Source organism: Phyllostomus hastatus, unplaced genomic scaffold, assembly GCF_019186645.2.
Source record: "Phyllostomus hastatus isolate PE091 unplaced genomic scaffold, TTU_PhHast_1.1 phas_scaffold_1224, whole genome shotgun sequence".
Lineage (NCBI taxonomy): Eukaryota > Metazoa > Chordata > Mammalia > Chiroptera > Phyllostomidae > Phyllostomus > Phyllostomus hastatus.
Window position 1 is genome coordinate 2,150,846 of NW_025334008.1, and position 25,012 is coordinate 2,175,857.

Here is a 25,012-nt window from a genome sequence, read left to right on the forward strand (position 1 = left end):
AGGGTGGGCCTGGGTGATGGCACAGGTGAGCTGGGGGGTCGAAAGAAAGCAGGGTTGTATGTGAGGCAAGTCTCCTCATTTTAAAGAGCAGGGCCAGAGCCAGAGATGCTGGTGAGGAAGGGGGCGGTCCGCTGTATCCCACCTGCTCGGGTCAGTCCATCAGCCTCTTTGCTCCAGCATCCAAGGGAATCCACCTCCTCCCCTCCCCCATTCTCTCCTCCATATCTCCCCTGCCCTCTCTCTCACCTCCACTTTCTCTTACTCCACCTCCCCTTTCATGCTTCCCCTTCCAAATTTCTGTTCTCTTCCTGCTTCTTCACCCTCCACAACTACTTTCAGGTGAGTCCACTTTACTTTTCACCTGTGCTGGCTTCAGGTCTCAGTCTTTCCAAAGGTGGAGAGATGTTCCCCCCTTCCCTGCCCATATGCCAGTGCTTGGTCTGAATGTGGACACAAATGTAGTTCCCTCACAGGCCAGTGGGGTGGGGTGATGAGGCTGAAGGGACTGCTGGACCACAGGCTCAGGGACTAAGGGTGTGGTGACATCAGATGGCAGGGGGTGGCTTCTGAGATTGACAGAGAAGGTCAGTGGAATGGCAGAGAGGAACCTGGGGTCATGAGCATCCCTGACCTTCCCTCCTGCTGGAATGTTGAGTCTGGTTGGCTTGACCATGAGGCCTGAATCTTCCGCAGCAAAGCTGCCCATGTGAGGACCCAGGGGGTGAGACCTGTTGTGTGTGTCTGTGTGTGTGTGTTCCATAGAAGTGTTGCATATTTGTGGAATGTCTGTCTATATTTTAGTGTGTATATGTGTGCATATATGTGTCTCTTACCTCTGTGTGTACACGTGTGTATATGTGTGTCTGTGGTCTCTGTGTGTATTGTGTGCACATATCTGAGTGGTAGGTGTGACTGTGAGGCACCTGTGGTGTGTGTGCATGTGTGCACACTGAAAGCTCAGCTTCTCAAAAATGACATGCACAAACAACACCATGAAGAATGTAATCCATCCCATATTTTCTATATAACTTTCCTGCTTTGTTTTCCTGCAAACTCCTCATCACCAGTCTGTATCACATGCACGTAGTTACTCCACTTCCTGCGACTCTTTGACTCTGGGGCTCAGGCCAGCCCAGTGGAGGAACTGCAGGAAGTGTCTGGGCAGAAGTGGGGCTGGGATTCTGGGGTGGTTGAGAGCACCTGGGTAGAGACCAGAAGGCTGCAGACAGAAATGTGAGAAACCCTGGAAGAAGGGATAGCCTGTCCTGGACTATAAGAGTTAGAATCAGCTCAGGTGGGGAAAGATAGCATGCTTGAAGGTACTCAGCTGGCTGTGGGGACAGACAAAAAGCTAGAAGGAAACGTGATTTCTCCTAAGGTCTTGGAACAGCTGTCAAGTGTCAGAAGGACCCCACTTTGAGTGGTGAATGCTCTCTTCCAATGATGCTCTGAGTCTGGCTTCATTATTCCCATCTAATGAGTTAGCACAGCATCCAGTACATAGTTCACATCCCTACAGGGTAAGCGGTCATGTGTGATGAAGGCAACACCCAGTAGAACCGAACACCCATGACCAGCATTACTGCCCTGCGAGGTCACCCGCCCCTTGCCCAGCCCCTCTCACTCTGCCTTAGGCCTGGTAGATGGTTGGCCTCCAGGGGCCGCTCAGTCCATGAAGAGACACTGAATCCCTGGGAGATTGAGGCAGAGACGCTGCCGCTGTCCACGGTGCTGAAATCACGTCCCGAGGTGAGCTCAGGTACCTGCTTCCCAACTCTGCAGAAGGGCCTGACTGGAGACTTATGTCCCAGTGTAGGGTCAGGAGGGAAAAAGTGCGCAGGTGGACGGAAGTGGGGAAGGGGAGCCAACAAATAGGAGTCTTCGGATTGGACTCCTCTCATGGCTCCATCTCCTCCCGTCTCCTGTTCACTCTCAGGCTTTGTCTGTCCTGAGGATGATGTCTGTCTGCCCCACCTGGCTGAGCCACAGGCAGGAGGATTTGCTTGCTAAGGCTGCCTGTTTTCTGCCCGCTGGATGACTTCTAAGTAGCTCTGTTCAGCTCTCCAGCTGCACCAGAACATACAAAACCAACAAAAGAGGTATAATAAATATGAGAGGCTAGCCCTCCCAGATAACAAAGGAGAAAAGTGAGGGTCAGGGTCAAGGATACTAGACACTATTTTGGACCCTTTCTCCAGTTCTGTCCACCCACCCTGTACTTCTGGGAAGGAGGGGATACTCTCGGTCCTGATGGGAAAAGTAGGCACTTCCTGGCTCCCACTGACTCCTCTTGCTGGACTCGCTGCTACTGTCAGAGGGACCTGGAGAGGGAGGGACCTACCTGGCTGCCTCCTGATTCTCAGTTGTCATTTGGGAAACAGCAGGTTGAGTGTCGGTCCTCTGTTGGGTGCGGGCACTGAGGGGCCCTGCCTCTGCATTGTTCCTCATGTCCTGCCTCCTAAACCAGTTTACCTTCTTCTTATCTCCAGAATTCTCTAGTGGTCTCCTGCACAAGTCACAGGGTGTATGGCTGTGAATGGAAGGGAGGAGTCAGAAACAAGGGTTAACACCATCCTCTCTCTCAGACCACCATCTGGATTGGAGGTCTACCTATTAATTGTTAATGTTTCAAGAATGGGTTGATCTTCATCACCCTGCCTGACACTCTCATGAACACAAGTCTGACTCAACTCTTCCTTCTGAGTGTCAGGAGGTGGGATTTAGGGATTGGGCATTGTTTTACATTATGCTTGTCCTTAGGGGTCACTTTATGAATTTATGGTGCAACTTCTCCCCTGTCATGATTTTGGTGCTGCAGAAAAATTATGAGCTGTTTTTGTTTAAACTGATTTTCAGTTCAAATATGAGTTATCTTGCCCTGGCCAGCATGGCTCAGTTGGCTGAAGCATCATCCTGTAGACTGAAATATTGTGGGTTTGATTTCTCTGGTCAGGGCACATTCCCAGGTGGCAAGCTCCATCCCTGCTTGGGGTGGGAAGGGCAACAATCTTTTTCTCTATTATCTATCTATCTATCTATCTATCTATCTATCTATCTATCTACCTCTCTATCTTTTTCTTCCCAAAGCAATAATTTAAAGAAGTCCTCAGGTGAGGATAGAAAATAATGAACAAATGTCAGGGTATTCAGGAGGAAGATTATGGAATCCTACTTTCCTCTACCATGTCAATGAAGACATGCAGTATTGAAGGAGAAGAAGGTGTTAGCCAGAGAATGACATGGTGATGGGCATTCCTGGAGGAGGGATGTGGATGCTCAAAGACAGGGAAGAACACATCAGAAAAAGGTCCTCAGAGACTGACTTGAGTGATTGACAGCTTAGGATATGGTGATAGGGAACTGGACCAGGAGAGATTAAGAATCACTTTGAACAGAGGGGAGAACACTATAACCAGGGGGCTGCTTGCATTTGCCAATAAAATGTTGTGAAACAGTGACATTAACTCATTTCCAGGTTGTCTATGGTTCTGTTTGCCCCACAAACAGAACTGCATTGTTGCAACAAAGGCCATATGGCTTGCTAAGCCCAAAAATTTGCTTTCAAATTTTTCAAATTTTGTACCTCACAACATTTGCCTTTTGACTCCTGACCTAGAAAAACAAGTTGAAGCCTTGTAAAATGTTCCTCTGGGCTGAGAAGAGAGAGCAGTAGCTTGACTCTGGTCATCTCTGAGTTTTAGGAAATTCTATCAATGTCAATGCATGGTTCGGCCCATAGCAGGACTAGTGGCAGGCAGGCAGCATGGAAAGGGAAGTTTCAGGAGTGGAGAGAGATGATGGGAAGAAACCCACAGCAGGGATTTGAGTAGAGAGCGAGGTTGACATGTTGCAGATGTGGTGTCAGGGACAGGACAGACACCCAGCCTCTGAGTGAAATGTTACTCACTCTCACAGTGCACCAGGACTTCTGCTGGGTGTTCTGTATATGAACTTTTATTCAATCTTCAAGAAACTCTGTGAGGTGGAGCTTCTTACACCTGATCACAAAGCAGGGAATGGAGACATGGAGGGGTAAGGTGGCTAATGGGCTGTCATATCCATAATAAATGGAAGAGCATGAACTCGATCCCCAGTCCCTGTGATTGCAGTGCCTAAGAGTTTCAACATGGCAGGAAATGCATGTACAGTGGTTTGTGCACTCCCTGCCAATGGGGATGTTAAATCTCCAAGAATGAGCCTTCCCACATGGACATGCTGGCTTCCTACTAGGTCCTCATCTCTGTGTGTGTTGTGTGGGTTCTTTTCTGAGGAGGATTCATTTCTGAAATCTGATGGAAGCATAATACACCTCTGGCTCTCTTTCCAAGATCAGGCTGTCCCATGTAGAGTGTGTAGGGTCAGCGGGGCTGTCTGATGTGGGCTTTGTCTGGCGACCCTGTGGGGAGAGCAAAGAACGGGGTCAGATCAGGAAGTCAGTGAGGTGGCAGGGTCCCCTAAAGAGGATTTGATTGTGACAGGACCTTTGTTCATTCTTCCAATCTTTTATTAAATACCTGTTTTTAACCTTTACCTGGGGATATGTTTATTGATATGTGTGTGTGTGTGTGTGTGTGTGTGTGTGTGTGTGAGAGTGAGAGAGAGAGAGAGAGAGAGAGGGAGAAATATTAATGTGTGAGAGAACATCAATAGATTACCTCCTGTACATGCTCTGACTGAGGATCGAACCTGCAACCTAGGTATGTGCCCTCACCAGGGATCAAACTCTCAAACTTTTCATGTATGGGATGAGACTCCAATGAATAGAGCCACTCCACCAGGGCTATGAAGTATTTCTCAAGGTCCCATGTCTTCAGTTATCCAACAAACATGCCCCTTATGGGTTGCTACCAATTCTACTCAACACTCACACAGACTGTGTGGAAAATATAATTATTTTTACAAAGACAGAAACTAAGTCTCAAGGAAGTTAGGTGCCTCTCAAGGTCACATGTCTATGGTTTGGGAACACAACCCCTGGGCTCTCGGGGGTCTCCCATGTGCCAGGCACTGGATACAGTGGAAGGGGTTTATGAAAATCGACTTGTCTTTCTGTGTTTCTCTCCTTTGCTGTTACACCGAGCAATTCTCTGATACCAGCTGAGTGTCCTACAACAGGGCTGAACTCTGACACTACTTGAAGTATTGTCCAGTCCCACACATCAGGTGCTCCATCCCACAAGATCCACCCCCTCACTGCCACATCAGATGTCAATGACAAATCCAGGTTGTCACTCCTTTCTTGGCTGCCAAGTTAACTGCAACATTTCCCAAGAGGCTAAGCACATCCTCTTCTCCAGTCTCTCTTGAACTCGCTCCAATCAGAGCATCTGCCTCCTCCTGGCCACCAGACCTGTGTTCATCCACAGCAGCTCTGATACCACTCAGCTCCATGTGGATGACCATTTCTCAGACCCTGTCTCACCAGACTTACTAGCATCTGAGCAAACATGGGCAGTCTGTCCCCCTCAAAGTTTCACTCCCTTCTGGCCCCCAGAACCCAATTCCACACTCTCCCAGTCATTCATTTTCCTTCAGTGTTCTCCTTTCTGGGTCCACCATGTCTCCCTGACTCTAAACCTTGGGGTGGGGAGGGTCTCAGAGCTCTGTCTGCAGACCCCTTCTTGTCTTGGTGCTGTCGTCCACTATCAGATCTTGAGTGGAGGATTCCCAAATCTCCATACTTCCCACCTGCCCTCTCCTGAGATCTGGACTCTGACCATCTATTTGTCGTCTTCAGGTAAACATTTTAGAAACACCTTAAACTGATGGTAACTGAAGCAAGGTTTCCTCTCTCACACTGTACAACTCTTGAGAGTTAGCCATTTTGGGAAATGGTAATTCAGTTCTTAAAGGTGCTCAGGGTGACCACATGAAAGTCCTCCTTGGTGACTGTGGACATTTATGGACATCTAGGACTATCTATGGACCACTATAGCATCACTGAACATCTATGATGTCCATGCAGTCACCTCTAACACCAATGACACATGTGAGGTAGAGTCCATGGGCTCTCTTTGTTCCAACCCCAAGTGCACCCCACATTCCATTGGCAAATCTGATTGACTCCACCTTCAAAATGTATCTAGAACCCCACCGTTTCACACCAAATTCATTGATGTTCCCCTCACTATCTGTCATATGGACTTACCTGTGCCCCCATATTCATGGGTAGAAACTCTAACTCCCAATGCGACTGTACTCACCATTTGGACCTTTGGAGAAGGATGCAATTTTAAAAGGGGTCATTATGGCAGGACCCAAAATGACTTAAATTTTCCTAAGAAGAAGAGGCATCTAAAATGCATGGACATACAACAAAGCCCATGAGAGAACCCAGAAAGAAGGTGACCATGAGCAAGCCAAGGAGAGCATTTTCAGGAGAAATGTTTTACATCAGTAACATAATGATTTGTAAAAATACACATATTACCTAAACACCTAGAACAGTTGACAAGGGGGAGATATTTGCTGAAGGAAAACATCAATGCTCAGGTGCTGTGAGTCATGTGCTCAAAACCTCACCACGGTGCCCACATTGGTCAGAGCTCAATGCGCAAGTGAGAGCCAGAGCACGGAGGGCGAGAAACTGGGATGGTAATACAGGTGTGTGACAGGGCATGGAGAGACAGCCGGTGATGCTGAGATGTGAGTGAGCAGGCGAGTGTGGGGGGCAGGAAGCACTGAAGGTGACTCTGGTTTTCCAGTGTCAAATGGCAGACCAAGTGGACTGGGCCTGGGCAGCTCAGTGCATTTCGGACTTGGGTGCAATGTGTGGTGCTGTTTCACGGAAGTGATGCTAACATGCATGCAGGGGAGGAGAGACAGAGAGGTGAGGGGTGCGGTGGGTCCTGGCATCAGCAGGACAAGGACTAAGAGGTGAGCTCAGCCAAAGAGAATGGCTGTGCTAAGCTGTGTTCAGAAGAAGCACAGACATACTTTGCAGAGCCTTGCTGCAGGAAGAGCTGATGGAGGACAGGGAGGGACAGAGACAGTTCTCTGATTGGGTGTCAGGGACAAGAAGACCAGTGGGGAAGTAGAGATCCAGTAGAAGTGTGTTTGTGGGAGTATTAACCACATCCTCTTTGTTATGACACCAGGGGCTTTGCTCCCCTAAGGAAACTGTCCTTGCCAGAACTGGCCAATGGCTAGAGATAGGGAAGGACTTGCCTGCAGATGTGACAGGCACACAGCAATCAAGCCAGTCCAAAGGGTACAACCTCCATCATCCCCTTTACGGAGCTCTTCCACCCCAGCCCCTTCTCCTCCTGCCCTAATCCCACCAGGACCAACCCCAGGACCAGGAACCAGGCAATAAGAGGCAGGCCCTACACCTAGAGCCCACGGACATTATTCAGACCAGCCAGGCCTAAGACTGATCCCCCTGCCTCCCCTCCCCTCCCCCAGGGGACCCTCCATCAAGGATATGCCCACATGTCCCCTTCTCTCCTTCTGTCTGTGTCTGACTGGCCCTGGGACTGCCCTATCTGGCCCTGTAGTGTGGGTTTCCCTCTGTCTCTTGGGAAGTGGGAGCAGTAAATGGTGGTACTTGTCTCCCAGGTGTGTTGGCCTGATATACTGAATAATAATAAAATCTACGTTTTGAAAAAAAGTAGGATGTTGGAGACCCGATTTTTGTCCATGGCAGCTGGAGCTCGACTCTGGGCCACCCGGGGGAGAAGGTGAGGTGTGCAGACTGCCCATCAGATGCTCAGGTCACTCACCGAGGGAGCAGGTGCTGTGGCATTGTGGGTGTTGTCCACGCCCCCTGCTGGCCTGGCTGCTGTCTTCCTGCAGGTCTTCTTCACTCTGGGGGAGACACCAGGGTCTTTGACAGAAGGTCCCTCTCTGAGGCTGGAGTGCGTGGCTAGGGCAGGTGCAGGGTGGGGCTGACCAAGAACCTTCATAACAAGACTTTCTAACCAGGTCCCCCTGATTTTGGACATCTGGGACCACAGCTGGGAACACACTGAAGCCTGGCTCAGCAGCGGGATTCTCACCACTACTGCATCCCAGCCTTCCTCGGGGCCTCCCAAGCCCTCCAGCCCCTGTTCTGCACCTTGGGCCCACACCCGATGCAGCTCACAGGAAGTAGGTGGTGCAGAGGCAGCCAGCCAGCAGCACAGTGACACCAGCTCCCACGATGGCCCGATGAACCATGCCTGCCCTGGTCTCTGGTTCCCCTGCACACGAGAGGCTCAGGGTGAGCTCTAATCTGAACATGCAGGCTGTGTCCCTTCCCCTGGAGCATGAAGACAGGGGTGCCTCTTGGCTCCTATGCAGGCTCAGCATTATGGTCCCTCAGAGCTGCAGCATGAAGGGCATGGTCTATGGGTACCCCCTTATCCGGTCTGATGCTCCTGGACAGCACACTTCATTGCTTCTGAAGTTAGGTACCTCTCCACCTGGGTTTCTCTGAGGCAGATGTGTCCTGGCTGCACAGAACCTTACATCTCAGAGTCGTGTGGGCATTCCCGCAGAGACAAGCAGAGAGCTGCGGGTACTGAGAGACCCACCTCTCCTTCCTTCCTGGGAAGCATTCTGAATCTTCTCTCCTCATCCCCTCTGGCCCTGTCACTCAGGGTTGAAGGTGGCCTTTGTGCCCCCAGAAAGGGGCACAATCAGAGAGGTTCTCAGACTTTCTGCGGGGCCCCAAACTGCTCTCTTGCTTCCATCTGGCCAGTCTCCCAGGAGCCCCACACCCACAGTCAGGGTGGAGTCTATGGGCACCATGTGTCTGATAGAACCAAACAAAGTCCCTGTCTGGTGGGGGTGAGGACCAGATGCCGTCACCAAAGGGAACAGGGCTGGGGGAGTTCTGGGCTCCAAAGAAAGGCCCAGGTCAGGGGTGAGGGGCCGACAGTCACTAAATAGCCCAAAGAGATTATTCTGAGCACTGAAAAGTCTCTGTGTGATGCTGTAAGGTGGACACAGCCCATCACACAAAGTCCAAACCCCCAGCACATCCAGCACCACAAGTGGACCCTAAAGTAGATGGTGGGTTGTGGGTGATAGTGCTGAGTCACTGCAGGTTCATCAATTGTACACATGTCCCCTTTGGGTGGTGGATGTGCTTATAAGAATGGGAGCAGCAGGTGTAGGGACAAACCTTCCACCTTCTGCTCAGTCTCGCTATGGACCTGTAGCTGCTCTAAACACTGCATCTCCTGGAAAATGCCCCCAGTATGGGTGACTGAAGGAAGAACCTCCTTTAGGATGGGTAGGGAGGAGCTTGTGAGTCACCCTTGGGAGACAGCAGGAAAGGACATTGAGGACAAGGACTAAAGGAGGTTCCTCCATCTAACCAGGTCCCGTCCCTCTGTCGGACTCTGGGAGACTTGCTCTGAGTCAGGTGGGCACAGACCCCTCTTCAATCAACGCCAAGTGGACAGGAGACTCCTTCCCACCTGGGCTGTCTCCTGAGCAGGCACTGATGGTTGGGTTCTGGGGGGCACCTGGGACAGGAAGAGAGGAGTTTCCTCCTCAGTGGGTTGGATACGATGAGACACGTGTAGGCATCACCCCATCCTTGGAGATCATAGAAATTCAGGACACACAGGGCTGTGCCATCTGGGTCCCCTGCTGAGCCAGGCCTCCAGGACAAAGGCACCTGCACAGCAGCCTGGCTCTTCTGCTCCCACACCCTCAGGGACCCTGCTGTTCTCACCCAGCACTCACAGGTGACATTGAGCTGGATGGTTCTCTCCACAGTCAGGAAACCTCACCTGACAGGTGAGGTTGGTCCCATGGTCCTGGGGCCATGGGATGAGGGTGAGCACAGAGGACAGTTGGGTCCTGGGATCCAGGGAGGTGTGAGCAGCTGATGTCCAAGAGAAAGAGGTGGGGGGGTGTGCCCTGCTCACAGGCCCAGGGCACAGAGCAGGTCAGGTTCGTGGGGCGGCCGCACTCCAGGTTCCCCAGGATGAGAATGTCCGGTGTGTGGTTGAGTGCTGTTGAGGAGAAGGGGGGATAGGGGATCAGGAGTGGGGGTCCCAGGTGAAACCCTGAGAGAAGCCTCAGGCTTTGGTCCAGATCCTCCCTCTGACTCCACCATGCTGTACCTCCAAACCCCTCCTAGGACAGGCCCATCCCAGCCCTGCCCCGGGGCCACCGTGAACTTCCCTGTGGCCTCTCTGGGAGCCTGTTCCTTACCCGTCACATGCAAGGTAAGAATGTTCCTTTTGTATGAACAGTGCACAGAACTTCCTCTCTCCACTCGAAAGAAGTACCTTCCCTCATCGGTCCTCCTGGCATCTTTGATGTCCAGGGAGCAGTTGTGGCTCCTGGGATCCCTGATGAAGATGAATCGGCCCTGGGTCTCCTCCTGCACTTTACAATCTTGTTTGTTTGTGGCTGCAGGTGGATCTTGCAATTCCTTAGCCCATTCCTGGAACCAGTAGCTGCAAGCAGGGGGAGGATTGTACCAGGAGGACCATGGATGCTGAAATGAGCAGGGCACAGAGACACACAGGCCCTCCTGCACTGTCACCAGCCCCTGTACAGTCACCCTGTATCTTCCATACTGATCCAGAGTCCCTGTGGGGAAAGCAGGGTCAGCAGCTGCCCTCACCCACCCACAGTCTTCCCCTCAGGCTCTCACCTGCTCACAGCAGGGCCAGCAGCGGCAGCAGCAGCTTCACTGACAAGGAAACTGTCTGGTTCCTGCGGGTGAAAAAGATGAAGGTGGTAGGAGGAGGCTGTGGGGAGACCATGGAAGCTGGGAGGAGCATGAGATCTTATTTGTTAGGAAAAGAGGAACTTCTGAGCCAAAGTGAGTCCCTTTTTGCACAGGGCCTGTGGACACCCAGCAGCCCAGATATATTGGCCACCTGCCCAGAGTAGAGCAGAAGGGGAGCCCACCTCAAGTTCTGCCCCCTCAGGGCTCTCCTGCAGCCCTGGAGCTGGACCATGACCTCAGTATGTACACTTGAGTCTCCTAAGGGCCCTCATCAGAGGGGCTGGTCAACCCCCTCCCTGAGCAGGAGTCAGAACCTCATCTGGGAGCCGTGCTGGTTCCCACAGGGTGTAGGACTCATAATGTTCCTGTGGGGGTTGGGGAGAAGGGAAATAGGGGTCCCTGTTAGGTGAAGGCCCTCACTCATTCATTCATTCACAAGCAGTGTTGAGCATCTAAGTGTTGGATGGTTAAAGACAAGATGAGAGGGAATCCATGGATCTGCTCTGTGTCCCAGAGAAAGTCCCCACCACAGACATCTCTTCCTCCTAACACAGGAAGGCTGTGGTCACTGGGGAGTTGACCACATTTCAGCTCACACACTGGGTATTTTCTAAAAATAGAAGTGTGGGGTGTTTTAAAAATCTAACATGCTGAGGAATTGCAAGACTGTTTCCAAAGTAGATGCACAGTTTTGCAGCAGAGAGCAAAGCAAAAAAGATCTGTTTCCTTCCCAAAGTTCTTCTTTTGTGTTTTAGTTTTTTTGTAACAGTCTACTTACAGAATCTTGGGGAAACTTCCTTATGTCATTTAATTTATATTCATCTCATATTGGTAATATTGAAAATATTTTCATGCATTTATTGACCATTTATGTGTGTTTATAAGCATGTCTACTCAAATAATTGGGCAAATTGTAAGTAAGGTTCTTTCTGTTTTTGTTGTTGTTGTTGTGGTTGTTGTAAATGACTATTTTTCTATAGTGGGGTTTATTTTTTGATTATTGCTTCACATGAATATCTTGGATATATTCTGAATTCAAGTCGTTCATGAAGTCTATATTGTAGATATTTTTCTTCAAGTCTGTAACTTTTCCTTTAACTCTCTTAAGAGTGGCTTTTGTAGAAGAGCAAGCTGCTCTTCCCCCAGACATGTGCCCCTCACCAGGTGACCCCCTAATGCATCAAGATGTGGAAGAACAGGACAAACTAAGTCCAGGGGGAAGAAGAGGACATTGATGAGGGGAAGCAGGTCACTTGGGCAGTGCAGAATATTGGCCACCCAAAGATAGCCTGGTACCTGCAAACATTACCTGATCAGGAAAAGGGTTTTTGCCGATGAAATGGAGGTGAGGATATTGACCTTGAGAGGATCCTCCCTTGTCAGGGTTGGTCCCTGAATGTAGCCACAGTTGTCCTCCAAGGGAGACACAGCAGGTGACTTTCTGCACACAGAGCAGGATGAGGCAGTGTGGCCAGGGGACAGGCTGCAGTGACCCAGACACCAACCAAGGATGGCTGAGAGCCCCACCCCCTGGGAATCACAAAGGTGGACTCTCCCCTTGAGCCTCTGATGGTGTGAGTCCCAGCCACCATTGGATTTCCGCACATCAGAACTCATTTCTTGTCATGGAGTTCAGGACGTGTGACCCCAAAGTGTGATACCTAGTGTTTCTCTGTTCCAGGGGTCTCAGTAGAGATCTTAGAAGGGTGCAGGGAAAAGATATTTAATATCTTACACAAATTCCTAGTCCCCAAATCTAAGAGAATAAAACTTATATTTAAAGGACTGAGGGTGTGGTCATTTGTTTCAATGGCCTCAGGAAAGCAACACAGGCAGGAATTGACAGGCCACCTCTGTGAAAAAGCAGAGAATGAATCAAGAAAACTCCCCCTTCACTGGACCCACTCCTCTGTTCCTCTTTGCAGACAGACTTCTCAGGGGTTTTCTGCACCCTGGGACCTCATATCCTCCCCTCCAGTTCTCTGCTCATCCTGCTCCAATCACATCTTCACACTTTTCCCATCAACCACTGAGACCCAGTGATGACGTGTTTTCTTGTGTCTTCTCTTCTCTGTGGGCCACCAGAGCCTGTGCTCCCTCACCACTGCCACCCTCTCACACTGACACATGTGCCCACATCTCCAGTCCTGACCACCTCCTCATCTCCATCATTCACACCAGCTCTCTCGCTGATGTGCCCCAGTGGTCATGAGGTGGCTTCTCAGAATGAATGTCCCCTCAAAACCCCTCTCTGGTCCCTGAAACACAGGCCCTCCCTTCTGTGGCTCAGTGCTGTAGTGTCTTCAGTGATTTAAATTCTATCCTCTTGTCTCCAGAATGACAGCTTTTGGATTAAATGGATTTTTGTGCTGGGTTCACAAATGCATCCCCAATGCCTACAAGATTGCCCACAGTAGGGGTTCAGTCAACTACTAAAGAGACTATAAACAAACAAGTAAGTATTATTTTCTTCAAAACCAAGTAAGAATTACACACACACTTGGAGGTATAAGAATCTGAAAGGAAGGCCATTTCAGCAGGAGGAACTGCATGTGCAAAGTCTCAGAGTCACAAAGACCCTGGCCCAGCAGGTGGGGAGATGGTGTGAGATTCTAGAAGAGGGTGAAATCCAGTGGAGAGTCCAGCAGGGCACAGGCCACTCAAGCCCACGTCCAGCCTGTAGAGTCTGTCCCCAGTTCCCAGCCATGGAGAGGAAATGTCGCTGTTCATCCCATGCAGAACCTGGAGGAGAGGTCTCTACAAACACAATCAGGAGGACTAAGTGAGAACAGAGGTGGAGTCAGGACTTTTTTGGGTTTAGAGGCCCAGGAAGAGATGAGGCTGTAGAAATGACCAGGGTCATGCTGGGGAGGAGATGGGCATTGAGCTGAGCTGTGCTAAGGAGGAAAGGTGGACGAGACTTAGTGACTTATTGAATCACAATAGGAAGGGAGGGCATCCCTGACCCTGGTCCTGCACTCAGATGTGGGCTCCTCACCCCCCTCCCCTCCCTTCCCCCTGGGGCAGGGCTCACAGGAGGGTGGTGAGGCAGAGGAGGAGAAACATGGTATTAGCATCTGCTTCCACAGTGGCCACCAGCACCACCAGTGTCCCAGGCACTGAGAAGTGCCTGGAGTAAGGAGGGATGAGGAAGGAGTCACCTGTTCAATGGCAATCCTGTGTCCTTCGGCTCCACTGGGAACCTGAAGGTCATCCTCCAGGCTTTCCTGCATCCATATATGCACGACTGCCTGTGCCTTTACCCTTCAACCTGCCCTGATCCCCTGCAGTGGGACAGAAAATAAAAGGTCTCAGTTGGAATTGATCAAAAGAACACATCGTGTTCATTAATTGACTATGGAAAAAGAGAAAAACAATGCATTTAGTGGGGGAAATATTTCCTAATCATAAATCTGTTAAGGCTTATTCTCCAGCACATAAAAAGAACTCTTAAAGTCCTGGCTGGTGGCTCAGTTGGTTAGAGCATCATCCTGATGTGCCAACATTATGAGTTCGATCCTTGTTAAGGGCACAGAGTAGAAGCAACCAATGAATCCATCAATAAGTGTAACAACAAATTGATGGTTCTCTTTCTGTCCCTTCCTGTCTCTGTGAAATCAATTTAGAAAACAAATCTTCAACAAAAAACATTCTTACAACTCAACAACAAAGAGTCAATAAACCCAATTAAAAATGTGCAAAGGGTTGGACTGTTCTAAACAAATTAATTTTATAAAATGGGCAAAGGGCGTGAAAAAATTGTCTTCAGAGATGAATACAAATGGACAGTAACTCCACAAGAAAATAAATGACTTCATTGTTTTTACACAGAAGTGCAAATCAAAGGTGTGTTGAAATAGCCCTTCACCCCCACTAGTGACCTGTAATATTTTTTAAGGAGAATAACAATGCAGGTCACTGTGGGGAGAAATGGGAAGGCTTATACTTGCTGTTGGGAACCCGCAATGAAGCTGCCACCGTGGAGATCAGTCTGCAGTTTCTTCTCATAGTGAAACACAGACACCACCCTGTGACCCAGCAGTTCCACTCCCAGGCATGTGCCCAAGAACATATGTTCCAACAAAAAAAGGCATAACCAATATTCACAGCAGTGATCTCACCATCAAAAATGGAAACACCCAAACATGTGTCTACTGATGAATGGGTGAATGTGACACAGCCATACAATGGGTTGTTAGTAAATACCATGAACAGAAGATGTGTTATGGAATTGTCCACCTGTGCCTATATGATATTAATAACCAGTGTCACCTCAATATGTTCAATGAAAAAGTAAAACAATAAAGAAAAAGTAACAATAAAAACATTAAAAACTATGGGAGGAAAACTAAACATGAGCCTGGCGGATACAATCAGCCACATTCTGAACAGGCCCCAGGCCCTGCTTCAAGGCCTCCTCCCCTCTAGGCCCAGGGTCCACAGCATGGACCCCCACACTCCCCTGTCCTGGCAATAGCAGGGCCCAGATGATCTGGGTTCCTGGAATCCTGAGGCTGAACTCGAGTTGCTTCTGGGTGGAGCTGCTGGGGCTGGATCCAGCTGAGCTAAGGTCATCGCTGGCCTGGACTAGCTCCTACCAGTTCCCCATCCTCTCTCACATCTCCCGAGCAGGGGCAGCCCACACACCAGCTGTCTGTACTCATTTGGCACCAAGATGCAGGGACACCTGGGCTCCAGCAGGTGGTGCACTCAGAAGGTGAGCTCCCCTTTGTCTGCAGTCCCTTACCAGGGCAGCGTCATGCCCTCAGGGAGAAAGGCTTCCTAACAGGGGCCCACGGTGAGGGCTGAGCTCAGGACAGTTAATATTGAGCCAACTAGATTGACAGCAGTGTGGGAATCCCATACAGTCGCTGCAGGGGAGGAGGACCTCGCACCACGCAGGTCCCCGAGGGCTGCCCTCAGCAGCTGCTTGAACGAGTACCTGACATGGGTGGAGGGCCTGTAGTGAGGGATCTCCTGGTTCCCGTGTGGGGATAGGACAGGCTTGTCTGCATGACCCTGCAGGCTGACAGGGAACTCAGTCAGATTAGGATTTCATAACTACGTATCAAGGACTGAGCATTTCAAACAACAGAAATGTATTTAAGGCTGGGAAGTCCAAGTTTGTGTGTCAGCAGGTTTGGTTGCTGGTGTGAGCCCACCTCCTGGCTTGCTGGTGGCCGACTTCTCCCTGTCCTCATGTGTTTTTTTGTTTTTTGTTTTGCATGTCGGAAGAGGAAAGGGAAATTGCTTTCTCTTTGTTTTCTTATAAAGCCATCAATCTTCAGGGTACACTATCATGAACCACTTTAATCTCAATTATTCTGAATTAACTACCATGTACTTCTACATTTAGATTGGGGGAATCTGATTCAGTCTATGGCATTCAGGATCCATGGGGTCCCCACCTTCCACCCATCCTTATCCTTACTGTAGGCAGTTCTATACCTGTCGTGTGCACAGTCTTCTCTTACTGCTATAGTTTCCTTCTCCCCCTTTGCAATAATCTCACTCCCTTTATTGCAATAATCCTTGTTTAAAAATCCTCACTTGAGAATATGTTTTTGAGAGAGAGAGAGAGAGAGAGAGAGAGAGAGAGAGAGAGAGAGAGAGAGAGAGAGAGAGATGTTGATCAGTTGCCTCTTATATGCGTCCCAATCAGGGATCAAAACTGTAACCTAGGCATGTGCCCTGACCAGGAATTTAACCAGCAACCCTCTGGTATAGGAAACCATGCTGCAAACAACTAAGCCACTTCCCAGGGCTTATGATAGTCCTTTTGAATAAAGTCTCTCATTATCAACTTCCAGATTTGTTTTTTACATGACAGACTGAAGGCTGAAGGCCAGCCTCCTCTGCCTGGCTGTGCAGCCCTTGGAGAGCCAGACCCCAGGCAGACATCTAGGGGTGTGACCCCACCCTGCCTCCTTTATCCCAGGCTCCAGCTATCACACATGGACTGCTCCTGCCCAGACAGTGGCCAGGACCTCTCCCAGCCCCTTGCTTTGTGCCTGATGTCACCACTGCCCAGGACACTTTCCATCCCATTGCTGCTTGACAAACTCCTGCTTTCCCTTCAAGGTGCATCTCCAGAGGGTTTTCTCCTAAGAAGCCTTTTCTCACTCCCTTTCCACCCCTGAGGGCAAAGGCCAGAGCTTTGGTCCTGGGACGCCCCAGGCCATAGGAACCTCATCACACTGTGTTTTAATAGTTTACATGTTTCTGTGTGCCTTCCCCAAACCGCAAACCATGGACTTGAGCCTCCCTAGGGAGGAACTGTATCTTCTTCCTCTTACTGCTTCCGGTGTACCATGGACATGCAGTAAAAGTTTAGAGAACAAAGAAATGAGGAGAAATGTAGGGATTTCCCAGTGTTTCCCTCATGAATGTGATGCAAAGGAGCTGAAATGTTCTTTTGTTATGACATGAGCTGGGAGCAAACGTTTCTCTGGTGACCTTGAAAAGAAGAACTGGAGAAAGTTTGTCAGTCTGCCAAAGTGACTCTGTGAAGGCAGAGGCGGGAGACTCTCACCCCATGGTTCTTTGTCATCAGGGGGTGTTACCACCCACAAACATTGGGAAATGTCTGGAGACACTGTGGTTGTCAAAATAGGGCAGGGGAAGCTCCTGACATCTGGTGGGCAGAGACCAGGGATGTTGCTTAACCTCCTGCAATGCACAGGACAGCCCACCCCTATACAACCAAAACCCCACTCAGCTACAAACCACCCAATATCAATGGCGCTGAGGTTGGTAAACCATGGCCCCAATCCTAACTGTGGTAAGGGCAGGGGTGGACAGGGTGAAAAGGCAGTGACACAGCTTGTGTGAGGCGGTGATATTTGAGCCCATTCTCACAGGATAAGCATGTTCTGCAATGATGGAGAATGGGGACACTATGACAGGGAGGTGGAACCAGGTGAATTCAGTGTGGGGAGGCCAGAAGGGGCAGGAGGTTTTCAGGTGGTGGCAGGGGTGTGGCTGAGGTGTGTGTGGGTTGATGGCTGAGAGAGTGGTGTGGTGATGGTGAGGCTGTGAATGTTCCTGAACAACTCCTTACTGAGTTGATACCTTGAAAGTGGCAGGTGGGGAGGGATGTCTAGCCAGGGGAGGAGCAGAGTTGGAGCTGAGTGTTAGAAAGTTCCCTGTTCTGCTGGATTTTTTGTTTTGGTGCGGCTGGCATGAAGCAAACTACTTAAAGGAGCCATCCAGAGGGCAGGAGACAGAGAGCCTTAGCAAGCACAACCTACTGCCTGTGGCTCAGCCAGGTGGGGCAGACAGACATCCTCCTCAGGATGGACAAAGCCTGAGAGTGAACAGAAGAGGGGGGAGATGGAGCAGAGACAGGAGCCCAGCCCAATGACTCCTGATTGTTGGATCCCCCACAGATCCATCCACCTCCACACCTTTCCCCTTCTGGCCCTAAACTGGGACAGAAGCCCCTGGGGTCAGGCCCTTCCGCAGAGTTGGGAGGCTGGTACCTGAACTCATCTTCAGACCCCATTTCAGCACCACGGACAGCGGCAGTGGCCCTAAATCTCCCTGGGGTTCAGTGTCTCCTGGTGGATTGTCTGTCTCCTGGAGGCCAACCATCTATCAGGCCCAGGGCAGAGTGGGAGGGGCTGGGTGAGGGTCTGGTGACTCCTAGGGCAGTGATGCTGGTTACGGGTGTTGGTACATCTGGGGTGCCTCCTTCTTCAGACGTGGGCTCTTCTCCTGTATGAAAGTCAACTGCGTAGTGGATGCTGTGCTAACCCATTAGATGGCAATAATGAAGCCAGACTCAGAGCATCACTAGAGGAGAGCATTCACCACTCAAAGTGGGGTCCTTATGATACTTTACAGCTCTTCCAACACCTTAGGAGAAATCAGGTTTCCTTTTAACTTTTTATCAGTACCCCAGCCAGCTGAACACCTTCAGGCATACTTTCTATCTCTCCCCACTGAAGCTGATTGTAACTCTTACAGTCCAGGACAGGCTTTCCCTTTTTCTGTTTTTGTTTTTGTTTTTTCATTTCTGTCTGCAGCCTTCTGGTCTCTGCACAGGTGGTCTCAACCACCCAAGACTCCCAGCCCCACTTCTGCCCAGTCACTTCCTGCAGTTCCTCCCCCAAGCTGGCCTGAGCCCCAGAGTTAGAGTCACAGGAAGTATGGGTCTTGAAAGGGCTGAAAACATGAACTTCATGTCCCTCCAACATTTCCCTCTATGTGGCTCTCTATGTTTTCCTCACTCAGCTCAGCAGTGCCCACCCAGGGGCTGGCTTCCTGCTCCCCTCTGCCCTCTCCAGCATCCACTACACCAGGGATCAGATTCCTCCCAGGTGACCCCTCCTCTGAGTGCCCCAAACACCAGAATACAGCTCTTAGGCCACTCAGCCCCAGGCCAGCATTCGATTGGATGCTGACCTCACTCCTGTTTTTACTGGCAGGGATGGGGCTCCAGAATAGGGGGGATGAGAAAACACTTGAGATCCTTTGCTGTGTAGGACACAGGGAAGGTCCTGGAGTCAGGCTCCAGAAACAAAGGGCCAGACACAGGAACACCCCAACTCTTCTCTTCACCCCTAAGCACCTCTGCACATCAGAGAAGCACTTGGCTGAGTAGGCCCTGACTTACAAGGAAAAACAAACTCTTGTCCGCCTCTCACTTCTGGTCTTCCACACTATTCCCTCTGGCTGTGAGTGAGTAGGTAGAAGGAGAAGGAAAACAGGATACATGTAATTCTCTTTAGCAAAATTAAAGCAAAACTTTATTCAAGACTCTGCTGCTTATGGCTTTGCCTTTATGTAGACCTGTGAAGCCTGTCACTCAGCACACCCTTATCACCTGCTGTGCAGCTCAATGCTGTGTGGGAAGCTAGTGCACAGGGCTGGTGAGAGATGCACATGCCTGTCTCCAAGGACTCACTTTCCATTGTGAGGTTTTACATACACAGTCAAGAGAACTCATCTCAGTGCTCTCTGCCCACCTCCAACCTGTCATCCACAGAGAAGCCAGAGTAAACTCTCAAACCCAACGGTGTCATTTTCCTGCTTCCTTAGTTTAATTTTCTTCCAGTTGCCCCAATGGAAATAGACAGAACCCTTAAGATGATCCCAGGGGTGTTACTCAGTTGCCTTGTTTGTTACTAATGCTTAGAACACACCACAAACCAAAATGCCAACCCATGTGTTGTGACACACACAAATTTGTTCATGTAGTCTTTCTAAAAAATTTAGCCTTAGCCATTGTGGCTGAGTTGGTTGGAGCATCGTCTTGTAGACCAAAAAGCCACAGGTTCAATTCCTGGTCAGGGCCCGTACACAGATTATGGGTTTGATCCCTGGTTGGGACATGTACGATAAGGCAGTCAATTGATGTTTCCTTCATACATCCATCTCTCTTTCTCTCTTTTTCTCTCTCTCTCATCAATGAGAAAAATGTCCTCAGGCAAGGATAAAAACTATTTAAAATGTAATGTCATGTTTCTCATATAGATACAAAATAAACATGTGTTAAAGACTTTTATTGTGTTTAAAAACACCTAACATCAGATCTACCCTCATAACCAATTTTTAAGAGCCCAGTATTACCAACTTCCAGCTCTCTGTTATACAGAGCTCCCTAGAACTTTCTCATCCTGCATAATGGAAACGTCATGGCCATTCCACAGCAGGTCCCCATGTCATCTGACTCATGAGGGAGGGAACCAGGCAGAAACGACAGGAGCACAGATCTGTGTGGAGTGCAGGAGTGTTTAGGTGAAGTTGTGAATGGATGTGACACTGGGTTGGGGGGCATTCAAGTGACCCTCCAGCAGACAGAATGCCTGTGAGTGTCTGTGGACTTGAACTGTTTGCACGGTTTCCAGTTATCTGTTAACCATGGCAGTGTAAACAGTTCAAACAGAATAGAAGGCCAGAATCAGATAACCCTGGAAGTGTGTGTGGTGAAGAATGCACAGTTTCCCACTGCAGACGGCCAGTCATCTTATTTTTTCCTAAATTTCCTTACAAGCATTAAAGCAAATACTTATTGATCACCTAATATATACCGAGCATGTTTCTAAGCAGTGTGGTGAATTCAGGAGTAAGAAGAGGTACAAGACCCTTCATGAGGCTTACATTCCAATGGCAGGAAAGACAGATAAAGAATGACTAAGTAGATACTATGTTTTATGGATAGGTGATAAGGAGTCTGAAGATGAACACAGCAGGAAAGGTTTATAGGAAACATGGGATGGATTATATTCTTCATACAATTATTGAGAAGCTAACATTTGAGTATGTGCACATCAGCTTCACAGATCACATGCATACCTCACATGTGTGCACACAGAGACCACAGACACACACAGTCACAGACACACACATACACACACAGAGATCCTCCCACACCCACACACACAGATACACCTGAACAGACATACAGACATACTCCCCAGAGAGACACATGGGAAAAAGACAGGCACCACCAGACACACACACATACACCTTAGATACATACAGAGAGACGGCACACACAGGTGCATGCACACAAACACACATGCACAGGTACATACTTCACATACACACACAGACGCAAACACCAGGCACAGAGACTGTAAACACAGACACACTTGTCCACAGACACACAACACAGACATGCACACAAACACACAGAAACACCTACACACTTCAGATATACACACAGACACACCTGACACACACAGACCACAAACACAGACACACACAGAGACTCAGACACATAAACACTTACAGACAGAAACACATGCCACAAGGAAACAAATACTTCCAAAGAACACACACACACACACACACACACACACACACACACACAACAGATCTCAACACTCTGGGTCCTCACATGGGCAGCTTTGCCTGGGAAGATTCAGGCCTGATGGTCAGGCCAACCAGACCCAACATCCCAGCAGGAGGGAAGGTCAGGGACGCTTATGACTCCAGGTCCCTCTTGGTCATTCCACTGACCTGTCATTCTCAGAAGCCACCCCCTCCACATTGTGTCGCCATATCCCCCCAGTCCCTGAGCCTGCGGTCCAGCAGTCCCTGCGGCCTCATTATCCCCCACTCCCACACACACTGGCCTGAGTGGGAGCTACAGTTGTGTCCACACTGAGACCGAGGACTGGGGGATGGGCAGGGAAGGTGGGAACATCTCTCCACCTTTGGAAAGACTGAGACCTAAAGCCAGGACAGGTGGGAAGGGAAGTGGACTTGCCTGAAAGGAGTAGGGGGTGGAGAAGCAGGAGGAGAACGGAAAGAAAGAAGGGGTCAATGGAAAGGGGCAGGTGGAGGAGGAGGAAGTGGAAGAGAGGGGAGAGGAAGGGAGTGGGCAGATTCCCTGGGACCCGGGAACAGAGGGGCTGAAGGTCTGGCTGAAGCAAGTGGGATAGAGCGGGACGCCCCTCTCGGCCCCACCAGTATCCCTGGCTCTGGTTCTGCTCTTCAAATGGGGTGACTTCCCTCCCATACAACCCTGCTCCCCTTCCACCCCCCAGCTCACCTTCCCAACCCCCTACACCCATGCTTCCTCCTTCCTCAGGTTCCCCTAGCCCACCGTCCTCTTGTGTCAACCCTGAACATCCAGCCTGTCACTCTGTCCCTGCTCCCTACTCCAGGTCAGCAGGGTCTGCCTCACCTCAGCCCAGACCCTCAAGAACACCATGCTCAAGAAAAGAGAGGCAAGTACCCAAGATGCAGGGGCGGTGATGGGCCTCTCCAGCAGAGAGAGCAATCTGAGCAGAGCCCAGGGCACTGGTCCTGCCCTGGGGACAGGGTGGCAAGACTGAAGCTGCAGCCCTGCAGAGTGCAGAGCTGGGGGAGGAGGAACAGAGAGGTTTCCACACAGGGTTTTCTCCTGTTACCAAGTCCTTCCCTTCCCTCTCCTCCTCCCACCTGCAGAGCGGCCCCGTCCTACAGACCCACCCGTGTGGACAGTGTCCACTGTGGTCCCGGCCAGGCTGCTCCCCACACTTTTCTTGTAGGAACACCAGCATCTTGGCAACCCTCTGTGTTCCCTGGCTCGGGCTGTCATAACACAGTGCCGCCACTAGGAGCGTAAACCACACCAATTCATAGTCTCAAAGTTCTGGAGACAGGAAGTTCAACATCAAGGTGCTGGCAGGACTGGCCTTCTTTGTGGCTTCTCTGCTTGGCTTGCACATGGTTCTTCCCCTGTGGTCTCTCCTCTGTGTGTGTCTGTGCCCTAAACTCTCCGTATAAGGACACCAGTCCTACTGGATGAGGGTTTACCCTAGTGACCTCATTCTACCTTAATCCTCCTAAAAGACCTGATTTTCAAAATCAGTCACATTCAGCAGTAGTGTGGGTCACGACATGAACAGATAAATTTTGTGGGTGAAACAATTCAGCCCACAGCACCTCGTGATCCTGGGTGTCTGACTGTGCACAGGGCAGTGAGGCCTTTCCCGAGGCAGCACAGTGAGCATGGAGGAGCCAGGCTGGAGTCCAGGGCCGTCTGGCTCCAGAACCCACACCCCTGACCCCACCTTGGAGGCCTCCACTGAGGAAGCCCAGGGTCAGCACTTGACCTTACCTAGGGTTCTCCCACAGACCACGAGGGTTGAGGACTGTGATGCCTCCTGTGACAGATGAGGAAGGTGAGGCTTGGAGGGCAGAAGAGCCAGGCCCACCTGACTCCAAAGGCACACTGTGCTGGCATCTTGGTGTGAATCAGCACCAGGGATCCCTGGGTAGGGGGGCTCCAAAAAGGCCAGCAAGCTGAGGACCACCTGTGGGGTCATAGGCTCCTGACCCCCTGGGTGTCCTTGTCCTGTACACTCTGGCAATTCTCACCTGGGGGCTCACTGTCGACTGCCCAGAGCAAGTGGGTTTCCTACACGCCCTGGCCTGTGCTCCCACCAACACACCCTGGACCACCGGGAGCTGGCATGGCCTGGGGACCCTCTGCCTCCTCGGGTGTTGGAGCCACTTTCAGGGACAGGGATGAAGGCTGCTATAGTCTCCCCTTTGACTCCACGCTCCTGAGAGAGTAGATGCTCTGATGGGCTGTGTGTTCATTCATTTGTCCTCACCACCTGTCCCACCTTTAGGATTATGTCACATTTCATGCCTCACAGTCTCCTGTGAGCCCTTCCTGAGCCTCACTCCCAGGGGACTGATCTTATGTATTGTGGAGAAGCTGTGCCTGCTTTTCTGTGTGGACAGTAGTGCCAGAGAGACAGATGAGGACAAGGAGCTGGGATTGTTGCACCAGGTCCTCCTCAGCATGTAGGGCCATCATGGGGACCCTATGTGAACAGTGGAAGAACTTATTCTCCAAGGGCTGGGCCAGCTCTATCACATAGGCTGCCCACTTCCTCCTTCTTGATCATCACCATTTTCCCTTCCTCTGGCTTCCTGTTGGGGCTTCCTCTCAGTCCTGTGACACAGAGACCCTGACACTTATCCAGAGATGCTGCTGCTGCTGCTGCTGCTGCTGCTGGCCCTGCTGTGGGCAGATGAGTGCCCCAGGGGAGAGCATGTTGGCTGGGGTGGAGGTTGTGGCCGACTGGTCTTTCCCTGCAGGGTCCCTGGCTGAGGATCTGATATTCCAGCTGCGAGTGCAGGGATCTGTGAAGGTGCAAGAGGGCCACTGTGTCTCTGTGCCCTGCACTGTGACCTACCCCAAGATGGGCTGGACTGAGTCTGCCCCAGCTTATGGCTACTGGTTCTGGGTGTGAGCCTACACAGACCAGGATGCTTCTGTGGCCACAAACAATCTGAATCATAAAGTGAGGAACGAGACCAAGGGCTGATTCATCCTCGTCAGGGACCCCCAGACCTGCCACTGCTCCCTGCACATCAGAGATGCACAGAGAAGGGACACAGGGAGATACTTCTTTAGGGTGGAGCAAGGGTCCTATGTGAGATACAATTACATACACAACCAGCTTTCTCTACATGTGACAGGTAAGAAATGGGGTCAAGGTGAGGGCACATGGCTGGGTCCTGAGGGCTCCTGGGCTGGGAAGGAGCCAGATTCTCCTTATCCTGGGGAGGACTCAGGGGAGATTCATGGGGACTTGATGTAGGGGCTGGCCTGGCACAGAGGCTGCAGTAAGGGGCACACTTGGGGACCCAGTCTCCAGGCATCGATCTCTCTCTTCTCCAGATCTGGTACCTGATATCCACATCCAGGGAATCCTGGAATCTGGTCACCCTAACAACACTACCTGTACAGTGTCATGGGCCTGTGACAGAGAGACACCATGGCTCTTCTCCTGGATGGGGGCCAACCTTATACCCCTGAGTCCAGGAACTCCCAACTCCTCAGTGCTCACCCTCACACCAGGCCCCCAGCACCACAGCACCAAC

General features: G+C 50.6%; 1 pseudogene; it reads right to left on the reverse strand.

Annotated features, from left to right (window-relative positions):
• Positions 1–18,268, reverse strand: part of LOC123830226 — a 62,088-nt pseudogene extending 43,820 nt beyond the window's left edge.
• Positions 18,269–25,012: the final 6,744 nt, after the last annotated feature.